This window comes from Nicotiana sylvestris, chromosome 3 (assembly GCF_000393655.2).
Source record: "Nicotiana sylvestris chromosome 3, ASM39365v2, whole genome shotgun sequence".
Lineage (NCBI taxonomy): Eukaryota > Viridiplantae > Streptophyta > Magnoliopsida > Solanales > Solanaceae > Nicotiana > Nicotiana sylvestris.
The window spans coordinates 92719123-92731862 of NC_091059.1; the positions used below are offsets into that span (position 1 = coordinate 92719123).

At 37.5% G+C, this 12740-nt stretch overlaps 1 long non-coding RNA gene across 1 annotated transcript; it reads right to left on the bottom strand.

Annotated features, from left to right (window-relative positions):
• Positions 1-8660: 8660 nt before the first annotated feature.
• On the bottom strand, positions 8661-12404 carry LOC104216706 (uncharacterized). Its single transcript, XR_708570.2, has 3 exons — positions 12157-12404; positions 11524-11576; positions 8661-9590 (listed from the first exon to the last, which is right to left on the bottom strand). It is a non-coding gene; the product is annotated as an uncharacterized lncRNA (long non-coding RNA).
• Positions 12405-12740: the final 336 nt, after the last annotated feature.

Below are 12740 nucleotides of genomic sequence, written 5' to 3' on the forward strand. Positions count from 1 at the left end.
TGGCAGGTTCATCGGAGTTAGCAAAGTAGCTGCCTGGCGATCGCAGCCTTGCTCTACTCCCTTAGTGTATTCTGTGATTTTTTCGACCATGTTGGTCTTATGGTTATCAGACAGTTGTAGTAGATACTCATGACTAGTAACATCCCGATGTTGGGCTTTCTTTTCCACACTGTTGTTTTGTTTTAAACACTTTATAAAGGTATATTGTTAAAAAGATTTGATTCTATCTTAAGAATGAAAAATACTGATTGGTTTTGGGAATGTGTCGGCTGACGTAGTTCCATGATAGGCGTCATCATGACCGGGGCGGTTTTGGGTCATGACAAGTTGGTATCAGAGCCTATGTTACATAGGTCTCACGAGTCATGAGCAGGTTTAGCAGAATCTCGTGGATCGGTACGGAGACGTCGGTACTTATCCTCGAGAGGCTGCATAACCTTTAGGAAAAACTTCACATTCTTGAATTCTTATCGTGCGACACTGATCCAGCCTTAAATGTAACTCTTGAAATTCCTTCCACGTGTTTGCATGTGTACATGAGCGCTCGGTATCAGCTGTGCATCGACGACTTGTGATTCCCTAATCGAGGGGCGAGACGTGATCTCTGAGTGTTGATGTTGGGCCAGTCTGGAGGACTTGAGGCTGGGATTTGCCGTAGCTTGAGCACTGAGGTGTTGTTTGTGTGATCACGTGCTTTTGGATTCATATGTTCGGTAGTGTCCCTATTAGTGGAAGTGATGGCTGGATGGCTACGTGATGAGCAAGAAGTGACTGCGAGATCTGTTCATATGATTTGAATGTAACGAGAAGGGTCTGCTTGAGGGTAGAAAGAACTATCTTGTGCTTGATTTTCATCGTGATTTGATGCATAACCCCGAGTTGTGGGTGTGTTAAAGGATTTTTTCATGTTTTCTAGTTGGGAAGTGAAGTAGATTTCATGTTGTGATATGAGTTTAGACTCAGGAAAATTAAGTGATTGCATGATGTTTATGATAGTTGAAGGGTATAAAGAGATGTTAGTTTGAGGCAAAGCAGGCAGGCTATCTCCTGCGAAGTGTTTCGAAGTTTGTGTGATCCTTATGTTGTTTGTTGGAAGACCTCTTTTACCAGTGAAATATATGTGTTGCAATGTGAATTTGGATCTCTTAAGAGAGTGGGCTTGACTATTGCGAGGGTGAATGCGAGATTGCAGAAGATTGGGAGTATTAGATGGTTTGTGTTGCACGAGCTTATGAGGGATTGAGTTTAATCTCACTATGGTATTATAGCAGTAATAGAATATAGGCATTATGAGTTATTGTGTGTGTTGTCTATGGCTTCGAGCCAAGTGGGGGAGTCTGCTATTGATCAGTTGACTACACAGTTATATGGTATGTTGGTTCCAGTTTGAGGCATACTAGCGAATTAGTTGTGGCTTACAGGGGTTGAGATCGAGGATGACTCGAGTAAAGGAAAAATTTAGATAAGGGTTGTGTTATGCTTTATGGGTATATGAGAAACATTAGATGAATTAGTTGTTATTGTAAGGGATGTAATAGGTATAGAGTAGATATCACTTGGTTGCTTAGAAAGATGGGCTACTTCTTTAGGTGTTGCTGGTGGGGCACAGGTCGTTCGATTCATTTGATCAGTATAATTGAAACCTGAGTAGAGTGGATGACTCCCGAGAATGGTTTTTAATGGATTCAAGACTTATATGTAATAATTAGAGATCTTCAGGATGTGTATTTGGCTGGAAACTGAGGTTTACATTGGAGGATGTCAAGACTTGTGACATTTCTATATCATTATGGGTTCTACACATCAGTATCAGGAAGGCGAAGGTAATGGCTTTAAATTCGCAGGAAGTCTCTTCAGGGTAAGTATTTGAATGTGGTACTTTTGGGAATATTTAAGAGAATCAAGCGGCTTATGAGCCTTACACGGTGTGGTTTCATGCTTAAGTCTCGTGTGGTGAGTCTGGGTTGCGGATTGCGGTATTATGGCAAGGGGAAGTATCAATTTGTAGGTAATTTAGAAGGAACTTGGATAAATAGGACAACTTGGTAGTAGGTCGGATCGACATGGTAAGGGATATGATTAGTTCTTTGGGTGCTTATGAGGTGATGAGTTTCTAGAAGAGTTTTGTGGCAATGCTCTTAGGTTTTGATGGCTTGCGTAGCTTGGTTGAGCTAGAAGGAGTTAGTTCTAAGGGTTCGGTTTTATGCAAAAGGGATTCGTAGAGTTCTTGATGATTTCTACCACGGTCAGAGATGTATATTTTCTACTTGCGTAAGGAACATGTGATGTATAGTGATTTTCTTTAAGATGGGATCAAATGGAAAGTTCTTAGCTACTTGAGTACGTAGTTGCTTGTGGCTCGGAATAGATTATGAAGTCCTCATATTTGACATATGATGGCATGGTATATGCGGTATGTTGTGTAGGGTTGAGATTGCATGTGTATGGTTACAGTTCAATTCTGAAAGGAAGGTCATAAATTCTTAGGAAGCACGGACAGTTTCAGATGATTAGGCAAATGATATTGCTAATTGGTGTAGCTTGATGAGGGTATACATTTCAGAAAGGGCAATGTGATTGAGTTATGGATACTTCATTGGTATTGCGGCACTCTCTTGTTTGATCGATTGCAGGAGTTCAGATTTTGCCTTGTGGCACAGAAAAATTTCAAGAGTATTCCTCGTAGGATGACCATGTAATCAGAGAAGTGTGGACATTCAGGCGGTGGAGTTGAGACAAGAGATGGTGATTCGTATGTTCTATGGATTTGGAGACTGAGAGTTTCCGTGAGTAGATTGTTTCGTGGTTGTGGACTGTGAAAATGTAGCTAAGGTTAGTCAAAGGGTATTATGTGTTGTGATTCAGTCACTGTGGACTTTTGGAGGGTTATTTATCTATTGTGGGTGACCTGAGTTGACTTGGGGTTCATTAGTAGGCTCAACATGGATGTGTGTTCTGCACCGGGTCAAATTTGTTGACTCTGAACTGCTATTGTTGAGGAATGTGCCATTCGATTGTTGTTGAGCTTATTCATGTTCTGGAGTGATCTATGAGTTACTCTTCTGTGTTACGAGGAGTTGTGATTTGTTGGTTATATGCACATATGGTGTGGTTCAATTTGAGCTTTATAGCAAAATTTGAGCGAGATGAGTATTTGGGTATTGCACGATTGATTGTGCATTAGGTATGTTCTTTCGGGCCGGTGTGTCATTGCGTCATTTGTTTCTCCATGGTTACAGTGATTCACTCTTAGTTCTAGACATCAAATTACGCGTGGTTGTTGATTCTAAGCATGGTAACTTGAGGTGTTTCGTGTGGACTAGTGTTTGGATAGGATCACGCATTGCAGCGAAGTTATGTGGAGGTATGATCATTCGGGTTAGATTTGTGTGTTCTGGGCCTACGGTGTGTGATGAGTTCTTATGGTGTTATGGTGGTACTAGTGAGCTTGCGGTACAGTTCTCTCATTTGATTCACTTTCCATGATTTGAGTACATTTGGACTGTTGTTTATTGGTGCACGGGTTGTACGGGTTGTGGCTTGAGATTGTATCGATGTGTCATGCCACTAAAGTAGCCGTATTGGATGAGATGAGGTCATTGGGATCTCGAATGAATACTATCGGATTCGGTTTCAGCATGTTGGAAGGATAATATCGAGATTTGGCTTAGAAATTTACTATGGTCCTTTCCAAAGGAGATGGAGCTTCATGAATGGTTGATCTGAGGAATGGTTATGACTTTATGCGTGTTTCATTCATCATTGGCAGTATATAGAAGTGTTGGAATAAGGCTTTATTTGATAAGAGGTTTATTATCGATATTCAGTTGTTTTGAGCAACTGCTATGATTAGAAGTTATCACCACGAGTGTTTGGGTTATGTGGGATATCATGTAATTGCATCTAGGATTTCAGATATGGTTTGTTACAGCTTGTTCGGACTTATTCAGAGTATAGATATTAGATTCCGATCTTATAAATGATTTCGGAAGTGGGAATTTGGTTCTAAGGTTTATGGGCTTGGTTGGATTGCGGAATTTCAGAATGTTGTGCTATCGGACCTATATGGGATGGGGTGACGTAGGATTACCCCTGGGTATGTGCCTGGTAAGGTTATACATCGATTTGTTGGCTTTTGGAACAACTCTGGACACGTTCAAGGACAAACGTATGTTTAAGTGGGGGAGGATGTAACAACCCGACTGGTCATTTTGAGCAATTACACTTTACTCGCCAGTTTCCGGGCATGGCTAGCCCCGTATGATGTATTATGACTTATGTAAATCGTCGGTTGTGGATTTGCAGGTCAATCGAAATAGATATGGAATAATGGTTCTCAGTTTGAAGCTTTATATTTGAAAGGTTTGACCCAGTCTTGACTTCTAAGTATTTGATATCAGATTTGGATTTTTATGATTTGGTTAGCTCCGTTGGGTGATTTTGGACTTATGAGCGGATTCGGAATTTGTTTTGGAGGTTCGTGGTAGATTTAGACTTGAATTAACGAAATTGGAAATTTGGCATTTTCTGGTCGGCAGTGGAAATCTTGATATCGGGGTCGAAATGTGATTCCGAAAATTGGAGTAGGTCCGTTATGTCATTTGTGATGTGTGTGCACAATTTTAGGTCATTCGGATGAGGTTTGATAGGTTTTTGGATCGGTTTTAAAATTCGAAAAAAATCCTTAGTCTTGAATCCGAGGGTGATTTGATGTTACGAGGTCGTTTTGAGTGTTTCGAGGGTTGGTATGATTTTGAATGATGATATGTGACTTGTTCCTGCTGTTGTCTAACATAACCACACCTGTGGATTGGGGACCGCAGGTGCGAGCCGCAAGAGCGTAAAGAAAACCGTAGAAGCGGTGTTGGTCACAGAAGCGAAGATCTTGACCGCATCTGCGAGATCGCAGGTGCGAGACCTGGGTCGCAGGTGCGGTATCTGAAGGGATAAGTGGATTCCGCAAGTGAGGATTTTTGGGTGCAAAAGCGGCCCGCAGGTGCGAAATTTTCTCCGCAGATGCGGAAATCACTGGGCAGAAAGTATACAAGTTCCCCTTCGCAAAATTTAGCCCATTCCACCATTTTTGAAGTCGAGATTGAAGCTTTTGGAGGGTTTTGAAGAGGAAATCAAGGGGATTCCTGTTGAGGTAAGATTTTTGAACTTAATGCTCGTATATATGGTGAATTTCAGTTGATTAAACATGGGAATTGAAGAGATTAGGGGTGAAAATTGGAAAATTAGGGCTTGAAATTGAAGAGTTAAAATTGGGGATTTGAAGGGTCATTTGAGGTCCGATTTTGATGTTCTTAGTATGTATAAACTCGTGAGAGGATAAGGATTCTAGTGTTGTAATTTTTATCGGATTCCGAGATGTGGGGTCGAGGCCGGATTTGACCAATTTCGAGATTTTGAGTTTAATTTGATAATTTTTGCGTGGGCTTTGTCCCTTTGGCTTGTATTGATGTTATAATTCTGATTTTGGATAGATTCGGGACGATTTGGGACCGAGTCGAGAGGCAAGGGCATTGTGGAGTAGTTTTTTGTCCGGTTTGAGGTAAGTAATGATTGTAAATCTTGTCCTGAGGGTATGAAACCCCGAATTTCACTTTGCTTCACTATATTGAGGTGACACACGCTAGATGACGAGCGTGGGGGCGTGCACCGTTGGGGATTGTGACTTGGTTCGTCCCGTAGCGACTCTTAAGTTGCGTATTTGGCTGAAAACTATTTGATACACTTGTGTTTGGAAAAAATATTACTATGTTTTGGGCTGAATGTCATATTTGGGCCTCGTGCCAAGTTGTTTGGACCCTTAGGGGTTTTTCCTTATTATTTTCTTACTGTTTTGACTTAAGATCCGTACTCAGTCATGTTATGTTTTTATTGATTTCATAACTCAGTATTTATTATTCCTTTGATGCATAAAATGATATTTTGGGCTGAGAACCTATTTTACTGATAGCCCGAGTGGCTTGTGAGGTTGATGACTTAGAGAGGCCGATGGCCTAGTTGTGAGGATTTTATATTTATGGATCGGGTTGCACGCCGTAGGTATATATATATATATATGGGGGGTGATCAGGCTGCACTCCACAGCAATATGTTGGATCGGGCTGCACGCCGCAGCGATATAGTGCTTGGGCTATAGGAGCCCCTCCAGAGTCTGCACACCCCCAGTGAGCGCAGTCGACTATATTTATGGATCGGGCTGCACGCCGCAACGATTATTATAAGGTACTTATTAAGCATGAGTGCTAAGTGTGAATGTTGTTTAAGGAGAGTTGAGTCATGAGTGACTGAGAGGCTTGCCCGAGGGGTTATATATATACGAGTGATGTTTTTGCCCTAGGGGCTTGTTTTATGAAATTACTTTTTTCAATCCTCTTTATACTGAGCCTCTATTGAAAAAGTTGAACAAATATTTTAAACAACTTTCATTGAAACTGGAGTTTTTACGAGATGTTCGGATTTTAGTTATTGATTTGAGTGACCGAGGGGTCTGCCCGAGGGGCTGTTTATGATTTATGTTTGTCCGATGGGTTGTATACGAATTATGTTTTGCCCGAGGGCCGATTATGATTTTCATCACTTCTACTATAAACTACATTGAACCTCTATAGAAACTGTTGGAAAGCATCTTCAAATGATTTTTACCAAAAACTGGATTTTAAATGAGATGATTTGACTCATATTCTGATTTGAAAGCAGGTTGTGCTTACTGAGTTTATCATGATGTGGATTCTATTTGTTTCTTGCTACTCAGTCTTTATTTACTTTTATTACTTACTGAGTTGGCGTACTCACATTACTCCCTGCACCTTGTTTACAGATTTAGGTATGTCTGACCCTGGTGGCGGGTGTTGATTTCTCAATGGCAGGTTCATCGGAGTTAGCAAGGTAGTTTCCTGGCGATCGCAACCTTGCTCTACTCCCTCTTTATTCTCCCTTAGTGTATTCTGTGATTTTTCTGACCATGTTGGTTTTGTGGTTGCCAGACAGTTGTAGTAGATGTTCATGACTAGTGACACCCTAATGTCGGGTTTTCTTTTCCGCATTGTTATTTTGTTTTAAACACTTTATAAAGGTATATTGTTAAAAAGCTTTGATTTTATCTTAAGAATGACAAAATACTGATTAGTTTTGGGAATGTGTCGGCTGGCCTAGTTCCATAATAGGCACCATTACGACCGGGGTGGTTTTGGGTCGTGACAGGAAAGTACGTCACCTAGTTTGAAATGGAGGGAATAATGAATACACAAAATTATTTTATCATAAGTTTAGTTGAAATAGAAGAGATTAAAAGAGTTATAAAATAAATTTTGTAAATAGACGCATATAATTTTATACACAGACAAACCACAAATGTAAATCTTCATATTAGAAATACCTTCTCGAGGTTAATTTCTCTTTCTAAAATATTTAAGTGCCAGTTTTCTCTATTTTTCTTTACATGTCAAGCACAATAACTTATTATTTATATCAATAAGCATTACCTAATTTCAAGAATAAATATTTGCAGCATATAATTTATTTCATTACTTGATACTTATGAGTTATGATGCATGGGAAAAAAAATTAAGTAATTAAATGAACAATATTTTGCGTTGTCATTCATCTAAGTTGGACGATATCTTATATTTTATTAATAAAATGATAATCGCAACTTATATGATTTAAATTTTAAAAAACAAATAATTATAAATAAGTGCTAATTTGGTTCTTGTATATACTACTACAGTAAAGTCGTTACTCAACCTTATTTGTGAAATGAACTTGACTTTGTTTTAAGGAAATTACTCAGAAAACTTGAAGAGCCTAATTGTATGAATTCCTAGAAAATTCTTATCCAAACAATAAAGTTAGCAAATTGAACAAAGAGGGGATGGTGTGACTATGAAGCTGTACAACGAATATTATTTATACCTCTTACTTGTTGGTGTCTCCAAATAAAAATGAAGGTGTTAACTCTTAACATCAATCCCTGCATTTAGCTTAAAGCAATTATTTCTACCGAGAAAATGAGATTTTAAAGTACTATAAATAATAAAACGTAAAACTAACATGCTAATTACTTTACTTTACTATAGTATATAACTAGATGAGCCCTGCAGCTCGGGCCCAACAACTCGAATTGTAGTATTTATTTACTCAACGTCTTTTATTTCTTTTGATTAAAAAAATGTTTGAATCTAAAAGTTTAGAAATTGTGTGAAAAAATTTCTAGTCATTTTATACTTTCCTACCAATTGTGATTCATAATATTCAGGAATTCTTTATTTGAAAAAAAATCAAATTTATGAAATTGAAAATTAAGAAACAGTTGAGAGTCATTTAAAAATAATTGACATCTACACACCATGACAACAACAAGAAGACTGAACTTCATGTCTGAATAATGTTGGAAAAAATATTGCAAATCCTTACCGTAGAAGTCACAAATGGCTGTTGGACGACCTTCAGAAATGATCAACCGCATGTTACCAAAAATTAAGACAGTTATCAAATGTTTAAATTAACATTCAATCCTTTAAAGCTTTGAAGATTTTAGCTTTTAGATATAGTTGTCCTACCTTTGTTCTCAACAAATTTACCTCTATTTACCAAACCACATTTTGTAAGTTTATATAAGCAAATCAAATTTGTAATTATGGCATAATAGATAAGTGCAGTAATCATGTGATAAATATAAATTCAGACGTACAGAGAGCTACAATTTTTAAGAGAATACAATGGTAAGCTTTGCGTGTACTGATGCTAAATCATCACCAACACACTATCAACAGGGTAGGAGACATTATTGGTAAAGGTCATCTGACGTTAACTACAAATCTTTAACGAAAGAAGTCACTATCGTCTATCAAATTCTGAAGGGAAAAAAAGAAACAAAAACATGGGGAGAAGATGAAGCAAAAACCAGCTCTATGTCCTCACTTTGTTGCTGAGTTGATTATTAGAAAATGCCAGAATAGCGCCGAGTATGGTCACACACACACACACACACACACACACACACACACACACACACACACACACACACACACACACACACACACACACACACACACACACACACACATTATATATGGTGCTATCTGCTACTTCAAAGGAACATGTGTGGGATAGATGCGCACAGGTGGGAATCAAGGGTGTCACAAGAAAACTGCTCTTGTGCAAACTGCTCTTGTGCAAGGAGGCTGAGGAATTTCAGAGAGTCCTACAAAATAGCTGGCGAAGGCTTTTGAGGTAATACTACTGGAAAAATAAACTTGGAGGCGCAAAACTGTCTCGAGCTTGCAGTCGGGCCATCTTCATTGGACTTCCTTAGAGAGGACATCACAACTTTAGTTGATGAAACAGCTAGCAGCTAACCTTGTAATCTGTGGCAGTTTCAATTATGCAATATACGTTAGTTTGCCGTTCAATTCTTGGCTCACGCTATAGTGAAATTGATCATATAGTGGTACTATTGGTCCCAAAATTCTTCTCAATCTTGCAATAGATAGTGGTACTGCTGGCTTCTTCTTTGAAAGGAACTCTTCTGGTTACACTCCACATAGCAGTCATATGCATGAATATTTTCTACAGGCATTCTGTCCAAGTAAACCATATTAAGCTCATCTTCCAGCACTTGGGTAGAGAACATTTATCATAAAATCCGATTGATCTATATTAAGGGCATTTATAATTTTACAAGTAAAGTGGATAAAAGACTAAGCGGTTTACTGAAACCTCAGTTTTCAGAGCCAAAAAGATATATAGAGTAGTTATTTTTCAGCTTTAACAATAGTTAAACTCAAATTCTAAAGAAACACCCTTCCACATCAGGAGGTATAAGAACTCTGTCCCTCTTGGGACTATAAGCACCAATATTTTCTAAATTTTAATCCATCAAAAATCAATATGCGGAGCATTTCTAATTTTCGAATCAAAGGGTATATTAGAGCAGGAGAAATAATAAAAATTTACAAATATACAACCAACTTGAAGACAGCTTATATGGACATTTACACACTTGTAAGTACTTATATAAAGAAATTATAGTAATCAGAAAACATGTTATACGATGAGCCACCCGGAGATCACTATCAAGAAAACCATGCATCTGAATTATTAGTTCATTACAGAACATCATAGGAGTATTACTTATCTAGGTGCTGCAGAGACCGCTCAGTGAATCAATGAGTGTGCCAACATGGAAGAGAACAACTTAGTTTTAGAAGCAATATATCATCAAATAAACCCAAAAAAGAAGAATCATATTCATTTATACTATGAAAATAGAGAGGCAAGCAAGAAGTTCAAATATCACAAGTATAACATTCAGTCACCATTTAGTCTTATTAGTTATTACACACTGTAAGTTTATGGTATCTGGCACCGATCAGAAAAAAGTTTCATGATATCTGGAAGAAAGAAAAAAATTCTCTTTAATTGGTCAAACTCGTAGTATGTTATAATTTTTGTCCAAAGAAGCAACCACAATCAAGATTATTTAAAAGCAACAGTCTTTACAAAATTGGCTTCAAACATCATACGTTAACAGTCCTTAGATTCTTCTAATAACAATCATTATAGTAAATAGAAAGATTCACCCATAAGTGAACATGATCAAGCACATCTTTCAAATATATACAATTTTGTTCTTAACTGAGATTTGATTTTGATAAGTTACAGTTGACCAAAGATCCCACTTGTGGGATTATATTGGGTATGTTGTTGTTGTACAGTTGACCAAAGTCTAAAGAGACTAATCCATACTCATAAGAAATTGAGTCGATTCGCATGCCCAGAATCACATTTATCCTTCACGGTTTGTGATATTGCAAGTCCATAATGAATAGAATCATTAACAATTTGTTTTTTCCCGTCCACAAGAGAGGCACACTTTTAGATACAACAACAACATACCCAGTAGAATCCCACACCGTGGGGTTTGGGAGGGTAGTGTGTACGCAGACCTTACCCCTACCTTGTGAGGAGAAGCACATTTTTAGATGTCTAACATTTTATATAAACCACTATACCTATATATCTTCTCATCATCCATTACCTAAAAATTTGCTAGCAGTGTCCTTGTCTTACAAACATAAGTTAGAATAAAGACCCAACATATGACTCCTTAATGAAAGCTTAAGGAATTTCCATTATACTACAATTATTATCTACAATAATATAAATGATATCTAGATTGTTCATTCTTAAGCAGGGCCATCTAGAAAGAATATATTGATTATCTTTTTCTAAAGCAAAAGACGAACTGCACTAATTTAAATGAGTATTTTAGAAAAATTTAAAAGATGATGCACGTATAAATGCGTCAGGTTGAGTCGAAGCCAGTAAGATAGGTACAAAATTTTAAATCTTTAGGAATCAAAATCTTGCAGAGTTTTTGAAGTAGCTATTAACTTTGGGGAATAAAAAGAAGAAAAAGAAGGAGAAAGAAAGAAACAAACTTTTTTCCTCAAGTGCGGTGGTAGGAGCAAATGCAATTGATAATTTCCACGGTAAAAAATCTAGATTTACCTCTTGCAGACATATCATCAAACACCATGGCTGTATAGTTCACTTCAACATTCCTGTCATTTTTTATACATCAGATTTTCCGATTTAATTCTGTATTCATAAAGGACAATATAATGTGCAGATCAGGCACAATTAGTAACATCCATGTACAATTCTAGCAAGAGAGTATTCAAATAGAATAGCAAGCTAACATATTGACACGAGATTATTTTATTACAAATAAAGAAAGCGCAATGAACAAATAAAGATTGCAGAAAATAACTCTAAAAATAGAGATGCCACACCAAATACAAATAGAGGAAAATGGAAAAATCTCTGGAGATCTCTAAAAGAATGAACACCCAAGAAAAAAAAAAGACATCCATTATACTATAATCGGCCAAGCACATACATATTAACACTCTCATTCCACTAAAGAACCTAATTTTAAGTATTGTAGAGTTCTCATGCTAAAAGTCATCATCGCAGACCCATCAACAAATTCACCAGAATTAAACAAAAGTAAATCACACAGCAGAGATAACATAGAACTGAAATTAAGAATTTAGCAATTTGAAAAAGAAATCCTCAATCAAAGAAGGACATGCATGAGTTTTGCTGTACAAATAGGAAGCAAGGAACTCCACAATTTACCTTTTCCAATCTATACAGAAAAGAGGCATGCCATAAAATACCATCTCAGCCCATCAACAGAAAATTTTTAAACTTTTTCAGAGTAAAGAACAGCGAGAATAGATCCCGCACTGAAAGGAAGCTTCGAAAAAAGTTAGCAAATTCACCCAAAGAGAGATGACATTTTGAAGCTGTGAAGGAGAAAGGTAATTCCAGAGAGAGCAGCGAAAGGAAGAGAATTAGAAGAACAAAGGAGTGACTGAACTTGAAGGCGAGCAATAAATGTAGAGTTAAGAAAATATTTGGTACTGGTAGTACACGTGCATTACACGTGCAATGATTTAAGCCCAACACTATGGTACATTCTAGAGAAATTTTCATAAAACGTCTTTTAGTAGTAATTAGTCATCTATAGATACCGTTTGCTATATTACGGATTATAGATATCTTTTATATGGTTATAAGATATATTTGATGTATTTAAGCTAAAGGTTTCAAGTTGAGTAGGACGAAGACGGAATACCTCGAGTGCAAATTTGGAGTTGAGCCGACGGAAGCGGGAGTTGAAGTGAGGCTTGACTCTCAAGTCATTCCCAAGAGAGGTA